Genomic DNA, 17334 nt, shown 5'->3' with positions numbered 1-17334 from the left:
AACGTATTAAGGGCTGTCAGTAAAATCTCCATGCGTCCTGCATCATTCTTAAGCACATGAGAAGTTCATTATGTCTGCGTGGTCTGTCAGAGATGGTGAGCGGATTAGAGAGGCAAGGTCTGTTTCTGCCACTTATCCTTCAAGACGCGGCCTGTGCAACACGCAACAGGCCCTCTTTGATTTATGACACTTCAAAACAGCAAAAATTCAATTTCGGAGTGCGTTCTCGGACTGTGATTACCTGCTAAATGAGATAAACTGATGGCAATTTGTTCTCACTCCCAACCAACTTTCAGAGAAAGACCTGAAATGATTCAGTGTGACGGGTGGAGATGTTTACATTGCGGTCTGCCCGCTAGGGGCAGGGTTACTGACCCCCTGCTCTGCCCCCCCCCCCCCCCCCGTGCCCACAGGATGGTTCACTCTGGGAGGAGCTGCAGCAAGGGACAGCAGCATCTACATACGTGGAGGCCTCTGCCACACCTGGGCTCTGGTCTGGCTCCCTCCCTCCCTCCCTCCCTCCCTCCCAGCCCCAGGATCATTGGCCTGCATCTGAAACACTTGCCCGTCCACTCCCCTTAGCTGAGTGCAGAGACCAGCCGTGCAGTGACCAGATGTGCAGTCCCCAGATGTGCAGTGACCAGCTGTGCAGTGACCAGCTGTGCAGTGACCAGATGTGCAGTAACCAGATGTGCAGTAACCAGATGTGCAGTGACCAGTCGTGCAGTGACCAGCTGTGCAGTGACCAGATGTGCAGTGACCAGCTGTGCAGTGACCAGATGTGCAGTAACCAGATGTGCAGTGACCAGCTGTGCAGTCCCCAGATGTGCATTGACCAGCTGTGCAGTGACCAGCTGTGCAGTGACCAGATGTGCAGTAACCAGATGTGCAGTGACCAGCTGTGCAGTCCCCAGATGTGCAGTGACCAGCTGTGCAGTCCCCAGATGTGCAGTGACCAGCTGTGCAGTGACCAGATGTGCAGTAACCAGATGTGCAGTGACCAGCTGTGCAGTAACCAGATGTGCAGTGACCAGATGTGCAGTAACCAGCTGTGCAGTGATCAGCCGTGCAGTGACCAGTCGTGCAGTGACCAGATGTGCAGTGACCAGTCACGCAGTGACCAGATGTGCAGTGACCAGATGTGCAGTGACCAGTCATGCAGTGGTCAGATGTGCAGTGACCAGTCATGCAGTGACCAGATGTGCAGTAACTGCGGTGCAGCTCTCCTCCCCCTCCCCCCCGGCAGGGAGCCCACGGATCGCGACCAATCCTCCATTAATCCCCCCCGACTTGCCGAGTTCCTGCACCCCTCGCTAAAACCCTTCCCCTTTATTTAACCAGGCACAGGACCAACACACGGCAGCTCCGCACCCTCTCCCCCCATCAGCTGAGGGAAAACTTACATTCACCAACACATTCGCAGTCAAAGATCAGTCTCACCCCAGTCACTCCCTCTTCTCCCCTCTCCCATCAGGCAAAAGGTACAGAAGTATGAAACTGCACACCTCCAGATTCAGGGACAGTTTCTTCCCAGCTGTTATCAGGCAACTGAATCCTACCACAACCAGCGAGCAGTGCTGAACTACCATCTACCACATTGGTGACCCTCGGACTATCCTTGATCCGACTTTGCTGGCTATATCTCACACTAAACCTTGTTCCCTTATCATGTATCTATACACTGTAAACGACTCGATTGTAATCATGTGTTGTCTCTCCGCTGACTGGTTAGCATGCAACAAAAGCTTTTCACTGTACCTCAGTAAACATAGAAACATAGAAACATAGAAATTAGGTGCAGGAGTAGGCCATTCGGCCCTTCGAGCCTGCACCGCCATTCAATATGATCATGGCTGATCATCCAACTCAGTATCCCGTACCTGCCTTCTCTCCATACCCTCTGATCCCCTTAGCCACAAGGGCCACATCTAACTCCCTCTTAAATATAGCCAATGAACTGGCCACATGACAATAAACTAAACTGAACTACTATCTACCTCATTGAAGAGCTCGGACGATCTTTGATCGGACTTTATTGGACTTTATCTTGCACTAAACGTTATTCCCTTTATCCTATATCTGTACACTGTGAACGGCTTGATTGGAATCATGTATTGCCCTTCCCCTGACTGGTTAGCATGCAACAAAAGCTTTTCACTGTATCTCGGTACACGTGACAATAAACTAAACTAAACTGACATAGAATAGTGGTCAGTGAGGAGGGGTGGGGATGGGCAGTGGTCAGTGAGGTGGGGTGGGGACAGTCAGTGGTCGGGTTCCCTCTGGGTGTGGAACTGGACACATGGTGTCCAGGGTCCAGGGTCATTGCTGGGGACCGGCCAGTGACCACACCCGGGACCCACATTGCTAAACCATCGTGTCTCCATATATCTGTCCAAATGTCTTTTTAAATCGTAATTATATCCATTTCTATAGCTTCCCCTGGAAGCTCGTTCCAGATGCAGACTACCATGAGGGTGAAAAAGTTGCTCCTGAGGTCCCTCTTAAATCTCTCCCCTCTCACCTTAAGCCTGTGCCCTCTACTTTTAGGATCCTCTACCTTGGGGAAAAGACTGTGAGCGTTCACTTTATCCAGGCCCCTCATGACCGTGTACCTGCATGATCTCAATAAGGTCACTCGTCAGCCTCCTGCGCTCCAAAGCAAAAAGTCGCAGCCTATCCAACCTCTCGCTGTAGCTCAAGCCCGCAAGCCCAGGTTGAGCGCGCGGGTCAGGCAGCTATAATGACGGGACAGATAGCAAGACGGGAAGGGTTGAGAGGGATATGGGCCGAATGCAGGCAAAGGGGGCCAGCCCACAATGACAAGGTGGTCAGCACGGGCAAGATGGGCCGAAGGGACTGTGTGTGTGTGTGTGTGTGTGCTGTACAGCTCTGTGTGACACAGTAACCTTCAGGTGTGGAAACGGTGTGTTTATAGCCGCACGTCCCAGCAGCCTGATCGGTACACGGCAATAACCAGCAGTTAATGAGGCTGCCACTCCATCAGTGGACGAGGCATCGTGGCCTCTTGGAGCTGCTGTCAGCACACTGACACCAACGGCAGAGCAGCAGGATAGGCAGGGCCTTGACACCTCCCTGGCACATCCCCCCCCCCCCCCCAACAAACCACTGTCAGCAGATTCACATCCTCGCGGCCCCTGAAATAAATGATCACCGCAAATCACTTCTTCTCCGCTGCCCTGATTGATGCTTAAATTGTTTTTGCAGTTTCCCATTACTTTGCTGTGTACAGGCTGGTGCACAGAAGTAACAGTGAAACTAATGTAATCAGATGGTAATGGATGTGGATATCAGGACAAACGCGTTTAACACATCGCATTTAGGATGCTCCAGTTACAAATCAGCCTGCCACCAGCAGCTGACACTTAAAGGGGCAGCGCCCTCCGTCCCAGCACTTAAAGGGGCAGCGCCCTCCGTCCCAGCACTTAAAGGGGCAGCACCCTCCGTCCCAGCACTTAAAGGGGTAGCACCCTCCATCCCAGCACTTAAAGGGGCAGCACCTTCTGTACCAGCACTTAAAGGGGCAGCACCCTCAAACCTGGCACTTAAAGGGGCAACACCCTACCCTCCCAGCACTTAAAGGAGCAGCACCCTCAAACCCAGCACTTAGCCCCCTCCCGTCCCAGCACTTAAAGGGGCAGCACCCTCAAACTCAGCACAAAAAGGGGCAGCACACTCCGTCCAATGAAGACAAGCATACGGCTTCTTTACCACCCTCTCCATTGTGTTGTCATTCGCATGGAGCTAGGTGATTACATCCCAAGATCTCTCTGTACATCAATACAGACCGTAGACTGTAGACAGTCCACCCAGCCAACTGGTGTCAAGCCCAAAGCCGGGATACTTGTGTTATTGAGGTGGTTAATGCTTGGGGCGGCTTCATGCAGTTTCAAACCAAATACCATTTGAAACTAAATAAATTGTGCTGACTAATGTGTGAAGTGGCATGGAATGGTGGAGGTCCTGATCTACCAGGGAAAGGGCCGTCATCAACAGTCCAGGCAGCGTGTGAGTGAGTCATGAAGAATTTAACAGGTAAAATACACGTATCAGGAAACCGTGATACCAGACAAAAAGGGCACACAGTGCTGGAGTAACTCAGCAGGTCGGGCAGCATCCCTGGAGAACATGGATAGGTGACGTTTCACAGTGCTGCAGTAACTCTGGAGGGCCAGGCATCATCCCTGGAGAACATGGATAGGCAGTGTTTTGGGTCGGGTCATCCAGTCCAGCTCTGAGGCAACTCAGTGAAAAACATTTTTCACACAGAGAGTGGTGAATCTGTGGAATTCTCTGCCACAGAAGGTAGTTGAGGCCAGTTCATTGGCTATATTTAAAAGGGAGTTAGATGTGGCCCTTGTGGCTAAAGGGATCAGGGGGTATGGAGAGAAGGCAGGTACAGGATACTGAGTTGGATGATCAGCCATGATCATATTGAATGGCTCGAAGGGCCAAATGGCCTACTCCTGCACCTATTTTCTATGTTTCCATGTTTCTATGTAACGCAGTGCAGACAGGGAAATTACAGTCTGACTCGGTCTAGACCCAGGGACCCTATTTTGCACGCCCTATCTCTCTTGTACACTTCTATAAGATCACCCCTCATCCGCCTGCGCTCCAAGGAGTGAAGTCCCAGCCTGCCCAACCTCTCCCTGTAGCTCAGACCCTCCTCCCCACACCCTGAGCTGTTCCCTGCTGCTCCTGAATCTCGGCACTCCGCACTGCTGGAATGTGTGGAAGTTCACTCAACTCAAGCCCCTGGCAACAACATACAACATTTATCTTCAATCACATCATCTGTTACAATTAATAGCAGAATTAGAAACAATCGCAGGCTCCTCTAATTACTCTCAATTACCGCTCCCTAATCAAGCTCACAGCCTTTGAGTTCTCCGCTCCACACTAAATGTCAAATTTCATTACCGACCAGGAACAAAATCAAATGCTGACATTCAATTTTATCACCTCAAAAAAGAGAAGCTCTTAAAAATCTTAATTTAATGCTGATTTTGAGCAAAGAGGCTTTTAGAAATGCAATGGGGTACAATTTCAGTCCAATTAGAAGATCATTAGGCAGGCAGTGATCAGTGGAGGGTTCTACCTGCACCGGAGATCAGTGTGTGGACCAGAGGTCGGTGTCTGGACCAGAGGTCGGTGCCGGGACCAGGGGAAAGTCCCTCTCCGTGGGTGAGAGGTCAGTCTCTCTGCCGGGCTGGAGATCGGTGTCTGGGCCGGAGATCGCAGCCAGGACCAGGGATCGGTCTTTCTCTGCCGAGCCGGAGATCAGTCCCTCCCTCTGGGTCAGGGAGCAGTCTCCCTCTAGCGAGAGCAGGGATCAGACCCTCTGCAGAGACTGGTGGTCAGTCTCTCTCTGTGGGTCACGGACCAGCCCTCTGCCGGACCGGGCACGGAGCGATCCTTCTCTCCAGGTCGGGGATGGTGGCCCTGTGCGGGACCGGGCATCGGTCCCTCTGCCAGGCCGGAGATCGCTCTCTCTCTCTCTCTCTCTCTCTCTCTCTCCCTGGGCCAGATATCGCTCCGGGAGAGCAGCCATAGGGCCCACACACTAATCACAGAGGAGTTGAGCTAAGGTGCCACGTTTCCACCCCCCACCGGCACCAGAACTGCCTCGGTCCTTCAGGCCGAGATGCTGCGGAGTTGTGACGGCAGAAGTGAACCTTCAACAGAGGCTGGCACCAAAGACAGCACTAATTTGCGATCATTGTGAAATTATTGATCAGTAATTTGCACTAATCGTGCAGCTTGTTGATGCCAGTTAGGCAAAGAGAATGCATAGGTTCTACCTCCCAACCATTGGACAAGCAAATCTGCAGCGACTGACAGACAGACAGACAGATAGACAGACAGACAGACAGACAGACAGGCAGACAGACAGACAGAGAGAGAGAGAAGACTTGAACACGATTTATCCCTGAAGGAATCGTCACACCTTTATGCAGGTTAACCGTGTCAGAATTTAACAGCATTATTCACTTTTAATTGGCTTAAAGTTAATGGGGGTTTATCCCTGAAGAAATGTTTCCAGGGTAATTCCTGATGCACCTTTTGGGAATTTCAGGAACGTAAGGAACAGGAGAGTAACTCAGCGGGTCTGTCGGCATCTTTGGAGGGAACGGGCAGGCCACGATTCCCAGGCTCAGGATAAGAAATAGGACACTCATTCCGCAGAGTCTGTTACATAGAAACATAGAAAATAGGTGCAGGAGTAGGCCATTCGGCCCTTCCAGCCTGCACCGCCATTCAATATGATCATGGCTGATCATCCAACTCAGTATCCCGTACCTGCCTTCTCTCCATACCCCCTGATCCCTTTAGCCACAAGGGCCACATCTAACTCCCTCTTAAATATAGCCAATGAACTGGCCTCAACTACCCTCTGTGGCAGAGAATTCCAGAGACTCACCACTCTCTGTGTGAAAAATGTTTTTCTCATCTCGGTCTTAAAGGATTTCCCCCTTATCCTTAAGAAGTTCTACCATTCGGAGCCTCTACCTCATACCTTCCTGCCGTTCATAAGTTCTAGGAGCAAAATTAGGCCATTCGGCCCATCAAGTCTACTCTGCCATTCAATCATGGCTGATCTATCTTTCCCTCTCAACCCCATTCTCCTGCCTTCTCCCCTTAAACCCGGCACCCTTAATAATCAAGAATCTGTCAATCTCCACCTTAAAAACATCCACTGACCTGGCCTCCGCAGCCTGTGGCAATTAATTCCACAGATTCACCACCCTCTGCCTAAAACAATTCCTCCCCATCTCCTTTCCAAAGATGTTCCCATTTCATCAGTGAGGCAGTTGCCAATAAGCGTTAACCTTGAATAAACTCGGTAATCACCGTGCTCGGGTTGTAAATTCAACGCAGTTACTACCCTCGGGGTGAAGGCAACCCTCTCATTAGTGACCTGAGAGCATTTCCGAACCCTTCAGAAGTCCCGATGATGCTTCAGAAGGTGCATCAGCTTCACAGAATCTCCCATCGAGAACTTATTACTCCACTGAGTTCCCCTAACCCAGCAGAACATCCCAAAGTACCTCACCGGAGTCAATAACAAGAATAAACCGATGCCAGTCCACATTGTGAGATATCAGGGAAAGTTACGGGAGGTTTGGTCTTGAAGGAGATAAGAGAGAGGGCAGAGAGGATGAGGAAGACAATTCCAAGCCTTTGGCCTTTAGCATCAGGAATCCTTGCCCTATGGGTGAGCCGTGAACTGTAGCATGCGGATGGGTGGAGATGGCCAGAGCTGGGGAACGTGTAAGAAGGAACTACACTTGAAAATCGTCTGATGAAGGGTCTCGACCCGAAACGTCACCAATTCCTCTTCTCCAGAGATGTTGCCTGACCTGCTAAATTACTGCAGCATTTTGTGTCTATCTTCAGAGCTGGGGAAAGGCAGGTATCTCCCAGTCACAGGGGTGGCTGCAGCGATGGGAATAGACACGGGTGAGAACTTTAAAGGCCAGATATGAGTTGGCAGGTGGCAAGGTACGTTAATAAGCACCAGGTGATAGGACATAGGAGCAGAATTAGGCCCTTCTGCCCATTCAGTCTACTCCACCATTCAATCATGGCTGATCTATTTTTCCCTCTCACCCCCATTCTTCTGCCTTCTCTCCGTGACCTTTGACGCCCTTCCTAATCAGAAACCTGATAACAGAGGGGAAGAGGCCGTTCCTACGTCTGGTGGTGCAGGCTTTCAAGCTTCTCAACCTCTGCTGATGGGAGCGGGGAGAAGGTGGAATGACCGAGGTGGGAGAGGCCTTTGATTATGTTGGCGGCTTTCCTGAGGCAGGGTGAAGTGTAGATGGAGTCGATGATGGCAGGGAGCCTGGGCCTGCACGATGGACTGAGCTACATCTACAACTCTCTGCAATTTTGCGGTCTAGGGCAGAGCTGTTGCCAAACCAGGCTGGGAGGAGGCCCAGTCCGAAGAAGGTCGCCTTTCCGTGTTATCCATTGATGCTGCCGGGGCTGCTGAGTTACTCCGGCACTCTGTGTCCGTTTGTGATGCAGCCTGACAGCGTGCTTTGTACGATGTGTGTACAGGAAGGTGCAGTGGACAGGTGGAGAGCAGAGTGGGTCTGGGATCAGGGTGTCCTGTGCATGTGTCGGGGGGGGGGGGGGGGGGGGGGGAGAGGGCGGTGATGTATTAATGTTCACTGACATCATTAGCATCGGGCGGAGTGGCCATTCGCGTGTGTGTACCTCCGGCAGTGCTAACAATCTGATTAATTCCCTTTCAGTGGGGTGCTGATGGCTTTGATGATAAAGGCCTGGCACCAGCCCTTGTGAAATTGATAGTTTTTCACAGTTATAAATGAGGCCGTTCTCATCTGCAAATCGTAGGGTGCACAGTCAGACTCCAGTAATGATCATGGAAAGCACGCGTTAAACTGCAAAAGCCCACGGGAGCACGAGGGGGGGCTGCCGCGCTAATGAGAAGTGCGGAGGGACAGGAGATGGCAGGCGATGGCTGTTACGCCGCTGATGTACATTTAAGTGCTTTTTTACAGCCGCACACAGAAACAGAAATAAAGGTTGATGAATGTCGCTGGAAAGCATTTATCTTCCAATTTCTCAGAAGTGGAATCGAGGGAGTAAATGTATTATTTCATTTCACTGAACTGCGCAGAGATCGCAGCCGGGGAAACAGCGTAGAGAGGGGAGGAAGGGAACGCACCGAGTCCGTGACTCTGCACCAAGACTCACTGGGGTTACACCGTGGCCACTGAGGCCGTGACCCACACACTCCTCCCGACACTCCCAACCACTGCTCCCTCTCGCACCAAGAGGAGGGGTTGTCAAACCCATAGAAACATAGAACAGCGCAGCACAGGAAGCAACAGGTCCTTCGGCCCACAAGGTCCATACCGAACATGATGCTAAGTTAAACCAACCTCCTCTGCATGCACGTGATCCATTTCCCTCCATTCCCTGCGTATCAATGTGCCGATCTAAAAATCTCTTAAATGCCACTATCATATCTGCCTCCACCAACTGCGTTCCAGGCTCCCACTATCCACTGTGTAAAAATCACATCTCCTCGCACATGCCCTTTGCCCCTTCCACCTTCAGGCCATGCCCTCTAGTCTTTTGACATTTGCACCCTGGGAGAAAGGTTCTGACTGTCTACCCTGTCTATGCCTCTCATATTTTATATACTTCCATCAGGTCTCTCCTCAACCTCCGGCACTACAGAGAAAACAATTCAAGTCTGTCCAACCTTTGCCTGTAGCGTTTTGATCAGCATGGTCAAGTTGGGCTGAAAGGCCTGTGTCCATGCTCTTATGATTCTATAACTCTATAAACCTTTTCATTTAAATCATTGATATAAATGACAAAGGCATCACTGATCCCTGAGATACACCACTAGTCACAGGCCTCCAGTCCAAGAAACAACGTTATACCATTGTCCTCTGCTTCCTTCTATGAAATTCCATATGGACAATATCAACAGCCCTGTCCTTATCAACCATCTTCAAAACCCCGAAATTAAATTAATTAATGGATTCTAATAACAATTGAACAATAGAGGGGGCACTGCACTGCACTGCCAGAGGAACAATACACACTGCAATTCCAGAGGAACAAAACTGAAGTAGCGATACATTGCCTTTGAATATTGTTCAAGATGGTGCTCGTGATCCAAGATGACGTCCAAGCTAGGCGACTCAGTGTTCTGCTCACAGAAGTGGATCTGCAATCACGAATCACAATCGCTCCACTCAAACTTCTACTCCAAAAGCAGTCAAAGTGTCCAATGAAGGGTCCCGACCCAAAACATCGCCTATTCCTTTTCTCCAGAGATGCTGCCTGACCCGCGGAGTTACTCCACCACTTTGTGCCTATCTTCCCGTTATCATTTATCTGTACACTGTGGACGGCTCATAGATACATAGAAACTAGGTGCAGGAGGTGGCCATTCGGCCCTTCGAACCAGCACCGCCATTCATCGTGATCATGGCTGATCGTCCCCTATCAATAACCCGTGTCTGCCTTCTCCCCATATTCCTTGACTCCACTAGCCCATAGAGCTCTATCTAACTCTCTCTTAAATCCATCCAGTGGCCTCCACTGCCCTCTGTGGCAGGGAATTCCATAAATTCACAACTCTCTGGGTGAAAAAGTTTTTTCTCACCTCAGTCTTAAATGACCTCCCCTTTATTCTAAGACTGTGGCCCCTGGTTCTGGACTCGCCCAACATTGGGAACATTTTTCCTGCATTTAGCTTGTCCAGTTCTTATATAATTTTATATGTTTCTATAAGATCCCCCCTCATCCATCTAAACTCCAGTGAATACAAGCCTAGTCTTTTCAATCTTTCCTCATATGACAGTCCCGCCATCCCAGGGAACAATCTCGTGAACCTACGCTGCACTGCCCCAATCACAAGGATGTCCTTCCTCAAATTAGGAGACCAAAACTGTACACAATACTCCAGATGTGGTCTCACCAGAGCCCTATACAGCTCGATTGTGGTCTCACCAGAGCCCTATACAACTCGGCTCGATTGTAATGATGTATTGTCTCTAGACCTCTCGACTAGTTCAGATCTGCTGTGTATAATGAGCCCATGGGCTGACCGTTAGGTATCATTTGGCAAAAGTATCGAGGATGATCCTGACAGAACTTCAGATTCAGTTGGAAAGTGAGATCGTTTGTCCGGAAACTAGTATCTTGAACAAAGGCAATCGCACTGGTGCAACGCATGGTCGGTGAGGCAGACGAGGATGTAGATTCAAAGCTGAAGCACAGATAAGCAGTGGCAGACATTTGAGATATCTTAGAATTCCCAACAAAGGTAATGCTCCACTGAGGAAAAAGCCACAAAGAGAATGAAGACGCACATGTGCCGAGCAAGTTAAGAATTGTGTCAAATTGAAAGAAAAATAAAAGTGGGAAAATGTTAGAACTCAGTTTAGTTTATTTCAGTTTAGTTCGGCTTGTACTCGCTAGAATTTAGAAGATTGAGGGGGGATCTTATGGAAACCTACAAAATTCTGTAAATTGTACAAAATTTACAAAATTCTTAAGGGGTTGGACAGGCTAGATGCAGGAAGGTTGTTCCCGATGTTGGGGAAGTCCAGGACAAGGGTCACAGTTTAAGGATAAAAGGGAAATATTTTAGGACTGAGATGAGAAAAACATTTTTTACACAGAGAGTGGTGAATCTGTGGAATTCTCTGCCACAGAAGGTAGTTGAGGCCAGTTCATTGGCTATATTTAAGAGGGAGTTAGATGTGGCTAAAGGGATCAGGGGGTATGGAGAGAAAGCAGGTACGGGATACTGAGTTGGATGATCAGCCATGATCATATTGAATGGCGGTGCAGGCTCGATAGGCCGAATGGCCTACTCCTGCACCTATTTTCTATGTTTCTATGTTTCTATACAACATGGAAACAGGCCCTTCGGCCCACTGAGTCCACGCCGACCAGCGATCCCCACACATTAACAGTATCCTACACACACCAGGGACAATTTACATTTATGCCAAGCCAGTTAACCTACAAACCTGTCTGGCTTTGGAGAGCGTGAGGAGACGCAGGTCACAGGGGGAACGTGCAAAGCCCGTAAGGCAGCACCTGTAGTCAGGATCGAACCCGGGTCTCTGACGCTGTGAGGCAGCAACTCTACCACTATGCCACCGTGCCACCCTTCATGTTAGTTAAGGATGACAAAAACCATTTCAGATGAGATGGATTTTGGGAATAAGCAAGCAAGAAATGTAAATAGATAGTAAGATGGTCAGATCATCGACAAGGGGATCATTGGGAAGAAACGGTCAGAGGCAGATGCAGCAAAGAGTCAAGCCCTTCAGACCACTGGGACTGCACCAACATCAACTACCTGTTTTAACATTCATTCTACATTGATACAACTTTAATCTTCCCACATTGCCTTCAACACCCTCCGCATTGCTCACCAACAAGTGACATGTTGTAACCAGCGAAATGTGTGTGATTTGCAAACAAGCCTTCTTGCGCCAGAGACCCGGGTTCGATCCCGACTACGGGTGCTATCTATCTGGAGTTTGCACGTTCTCCCCGGGGTTTTCTGCAGGTACTCCGATTTCCTCCCACACCCCAAAGACATGCTGGTTCATAGGTTGTTTGGCTTCAGTAAAATTGTACAAGGTCCCGAGTGTGTAGGATAATGCTAGTGTACGGGATGATCGCTGGTCGGCGCAGAATCGGTGGGCCGAAGGGCCTTTTACCGCGCGCTGTATCTCTGAAGTCTAAAATAAGGTCTAGTGGAGTTCTCTACCTCGGTAGAGCTCAGAGTCATTGAGTCATTCCCCGGGGACCCAGGGATCATAGGGAATGGGGAACTGATGCCAAAATCAAATCAGGATTTGGAGTCAAACAGCCAATTAATGGTCTAAATCGCACCTCAGGTAATGTGTTCGGTTTTGGTGACTGTTATGGGAAGGATGGCGTTAGGCTGGAAAGAGGTTGTTGCCAGGACTCGAGAGCCTGAGCTATACATAGGGAGAGGTTGGGCAGGTTGAGGAGTGACCTTATAGAGGTGTATAAAATCATGAGGGGAATAGATCTAATGGGAACCTGAAGGACAACTTTTTCACACAGTAGGGTGGTGGGTACATGGTACGAGCTGCCAGAGGAGGTAGCTGAGGCAGGAACCATACCGACATTTGGACAGGTACATGGATGGGAAATGTTTGGAAGGATATGGGCCAAATGCAGGCAAGTAGGACTGGCATAGACGGGGCACCTTGAACGGCATGGGCAAGTTGGGCCGAAGGGCCAGCTTCCATGCTGTATGATTCTGTGACTATAACAGCAGGGCACCACGGATCACCTCGTGCACCACCATCTATATCGCTCGTTCCCCTTTCTTCTGACTCTCAGTCTGATGAAGGGTCTCGACCGGGAAGGTCACCTATTCATGTTCTCCAGAGATGCTGCCTGACCCGCTGAATTATTCATTCCTTCCACAGGGGTATCTGACCCTGGGCACGGGTCTGGACATGGTGATGAAACTGACTGCCACCTTTCCCTCTTGGTGTCAGACCCACCCTGGGACTGACCTCCCTCCTCGTCCTCCCCCCCCCCCCCCCCCCTCTACCCAGGCGATGGACAACCCTGGGGGCAGGTATAGAGGGACATGGACTAAATGGGACCAGCTCAGTAATCCGGCAAGGTCAGCACGCACTGTGGGGCCGAAGGGCCTGGTTCCGTGCTGCACAGCTCCGTGACTGTAGTACACCCTCCCTGTCCCCCCCCCCCCCCCCTCCCCCCCCCCCCAGATGCCGGTCAGACCCCAGGATATGTCAGAACCTCCTGACAAACCCTGGGATGGATCTCACTTCTGGGTGATGGGCCTATCCCTCCCCATCTCTTCCCCCTCTCCCATGTGACAAACTGACCCTGGGGACTGACTGACCCTCAGATGGGACTGACCCTGGTATTGACTGTTGGGTCAGACTGATCCCAGGGTGGGACAGACCCTGTGGAGGGGGGCGGGGGGGTGGAGGAAGCAGGCCCTGGGGGACAGTCCATGGGGTAAGACTATCCCGCTGCCCCGCTCACGGGTGGCACGACGGTAGGATTGCTGCCTTACAGCACAACAGACCCGGGTTTGATCCTGACTAAGGGTACTTTACTGCCTGTGCGGAGTTTGCACGTTCTCCCTGTGACCGCGTGGGTTTTCCCCGGGTTGCTCCGGTTTCCTCCCGCACTCCAGAGACGTACAGGTTTGTAGGTTAATTGCCTTGGTCAAACTGTAAATTGTCCCTGGTGTGTGTAGGATAGTGTCAGTGTGTGAGGATGGCGGGTCGGCGCGGACCCGGCGGGCCGAAGGGCCTGTTTCCACGTTATATCTCTGAAATAGACTAAACTAAACCGACCCTGGGTACAGACCTGGGGGACTGACCTTGGAGACATTTTGCGGAGTGACCCTGGGGGGCTAGTTACTACCCCTGGCTGTGGTCCTTGTCCAGGGTGTGCCAGTCCCCCGGTCAACCCACTGCGGAAGGAGCCGGCATGAGCTCGTTGCCCGCAGTGTGGTGATGGCACACACACACACACACACACACACTATCACCTCCCCCACCCCCCCCCCACGTCCCCTCCCACACAAGCTGACACCCACACACACACACACAGGGCACAAAGGGTTAGCATTCAAACAGCTCCCTCACTCTGCGATTTCTTCAGGGTGACACTGATAGCTCTTGAGATGGTAATCGTATGCGAGTGAGTAATAAAAGCGGAGATTTTAATGATAGCTTGCATGTTCCTATCAGTTCTGCTTGGTCTCCTTCCCATACCGTCTCCCAGAGCTCCTGAGCTCAGTCAGTTTAAACCAAATATCATCGACATCCATGTAAGCAGTTAGAAGAACACTTGTAAATGACACTGCTGACTCGTTCTCTAATTAGCGCTTAATTAACAAGATACACTCTGGACAGTAATTATCCTACTGCAGCCACTGCCTGTCATATCTCTCCCTGTCTAGGAGCAGAGGCAGCCAGTCTATCCCTCCAGCCTGCTCCTTCCCCCAGTCCAGTAAGTGAACAACACATTTGCCACACCATTTTGCTCACTTATCAAAAGCTTTTAAAAGTTAATAACTTTCCTCGGGAGAATCTCAGCAAATGGAGAAGGCATTTGGGGCTGTGTGTGTATCGTTTCTGGAGCTGTTTCTCGGGCGGCGGTCGGTGGGGTGGTTGCAGAGTGTAGTGCTGAGGCTGAGGTCCACAATGTGGGACGTTCAGCATCGTACGGCAGGGATGTGACCACAACCTTGGCACACTGGGGCAGGTGCAGAGCTGGCAGCAGCCTGCACTGGTCTTACCCAGCCCGTGTAGACATAGAAACATAGAAATTAGGTGCAGGAGTAGGCCATTCGGCCCTTCGAGCCTGCACCGCCATTCAATATGATCATGGCTGATCATCCAACTCAGTATCCCGTACCTGCCTTCTCTCCATACCCTCTGATCCCACAAGGGCCACATCTAACTCCCTCTTAAATATAGCCAATGAACTGTGGCCTCAACTACCCTCTGTGGCAGAGAGTTCCAGAGATTCACCACTCTCTGTGTGAAAAAAGTTTTTCTCATCTCGGTTTGTACTGCCCTCCTCACTACCCTTAGGGTCAGCCCGCTCAATGCTGGCAGTGACCAGCGCATACACGCACCCACACACACACACACATATGCTCACACACTCATGCACATTCGCACGCACACTCGTGCAAATGCTGGAGGAACTCAGCGGGTCAGGCAGTATCTCTGGAGGAAATGGACAGACGATGTTTCGGGTCGGGATCCTTCTTCAGTGATGGAGGGGGGGAAGAAAGCTGGAAAAGACAGCTGGGTGCAGGGTAAAGGTCGGTGAATGACAAGTGGGGGAACAAGGGACTGCACACGTTGCTTTACATCAGGGTCCCCGAACTGAAATGTCAACTATCCGTGTTTTGCAGAGATGCTGCCTGGCCTGCTGAGCCACTCCAGCATTTTGTGTATTTTTTCCAAGTGATAGGGTGATACAGGTGATGGGGGTCGAAGGTGGAGTTTTCGGCAAATAGGTGCAGTAAGGCTAGAGTGATACAGTGTGGAAACAGGCCATTCAGCCCAATTTGCCCACACCGACCAACATGTCCCAGCTACACAAGTCCCACCTGCCTGCGCTTGGACAATGTCCCTCCAAACCTGTCCTATCCATGCACCTGTCTAACTGTTTCTTAAACGTTTGGATAGTCCCAGCCTCAACTACCTCATCTGGCAGCTCGTTCTATACACCCGCCACCCTTTGTGTGAAAAAGATACCCCTCAGATTCCTATTAAATCGTTTTCCCTTCACCTTGAACCTAGGTCCTCTGGTCCTCGATTCCCCCACTCTGGGCAAGAGAATCTGTGCATCTACCCGATAAGTGAAATGTGAAGGCTAATGTGGGACTCCAGGGTAGGGAGGTGGGGGGGGGGGAGAGGGGCTTGGGGAGGAGGGATTACTTGAAACTGCAGAATTCAATGCTCATACACACACACAGGACGATGCCCAGGGAACACGCCGTACACTGAGCTCAGAACCCCTCGGCTGAAGCTAGAGGCTGCCCGACTTTAAACCCATTTATCAATTCCCATCAATGACCCATTGATGAAAGCTTCATTCAGCTAGAGTTGCTGCCTTACAGCGCCAGAGACCTACGTTCCATCCTGACCACGGGTACTGTCTGTACGGAGTTTGTACATTCTCCCCGTGACCTGCGCTGGGTTTTGTTTCCGGGTGATCCGGTGTCCTCCCGCACTCCAAAGACGTCCGGGTTTGCAGGTTAACTTGCTTGATAAACGGTGTAAATTGTCCCTGGTAAGTGTGTTTAGGATAGTGCTAGTGTACGGAGATCGCTGGTCGGCGCAGACCCGGTGGGCTGAAGGGCCTGTTTATGCGGTTCTTGAGGTGGAGAGGGGTGATAGCGGTATAAAGGGGAGGGTAGTGTCTTGTGTTCTGTGTCTTGTGTCTACTGTTTGTGGGTAAGTGTGTCTGATTAGTGTTCAGCCATGAGCGAATGGCGGTGCGGGCTCGACGGACCTGGTGGTCTACTCTCGCACCTACTTTCTATGTTTCTATGTTTCTATGCGCTGTATGTCTAAACTGTATCTGATGGATGAAGCAGCTACAGGCGTGGTTTCTCTAGTGGGTGGGGCGAGGGTAGAACATTGACCAGAACACCTGAGAACTCCCGCCTGTTCTGATGAAGGATCCGTGATCACAGATGATGCTTTCTCCATAGATTGTGCCCAACCTGCTGAGCATTCCCTGCATTTGCTGCCCCACTTTGGCATTTCAATCTATGCCAACCATCTCAACATTTAAAAGACATTCAGACAGGTACATAGGGAAGGTTGAGAAGGATGTGGGCCAAATGTGGGCGGGTGAGACTACTGTAGATTGGGCATCTTGGTCCAGAAGGGCAAGTTAAGATGACGGGCTTGTTTCCACACTGTGTGTGTGTGACTCTGTGACACTATAGAACAGAGTGCTGGAGGAACTCCGCAGATCAGGCAGCAACTGTGGAGCGAACGGTCAGATGACATCTTTTCAGACTAATTTCTCAATTAGCGGTCTATCAGCTAGTGAAAGGTTTGCTGCTGTGGAGACTGGTCAGAACTTGTTACCATGGGGAAGAAGGCACAGGGGCCTGAAAACCACGACCTCCAGGTTCAAGAACAGCTTCTTCCAACACTAACCTCAGCAGCCGTGATCCTCTCTGGACTGTGTCTTTAGTTGCATTGATATGGTTATCTCGTATTATGGTAATTCATTTATTGC

The 17334-nt window shown here is 50.7% G+C and overlaps 1 protein-coding gene across 1 annotated transcript in view; it reads right to left on the bottom strand.

Moving 5' to 3' along the window:
• The window catches only part of LOC116972595 (arf-GAP with GTPase, ANK repeat and PH domain-containing protein 3-like), a 353696-nt gene that overhangs the window by 24451 nt on the left and 311911 nt on the right, over nucleotides 1-17334 (bottom strand). The gene's annotated exons all lie outside the window — the stretch shown is intronic.

Source organism: Amblyraja radiata, chromosome 4 (genome assembly GCF_010909765.2).
Source record: "Amblyraja radiata isolate CabotCenter1 chromosome 4, sAmbRad1.1.pri, whole genome shotgun sequence".
Lineage (NCBI taxonomy): Eukaryota > Metazoa > Chordata > Chondrichthyes > Rajiformes > Rajidae > Amblyraja > Amblyraja radiata.
The sequence above is the reverse complement of the archived record's forward strand: the minus strand, read 5'-3'. Positions and strand labels throughout refer to the sequence as shown.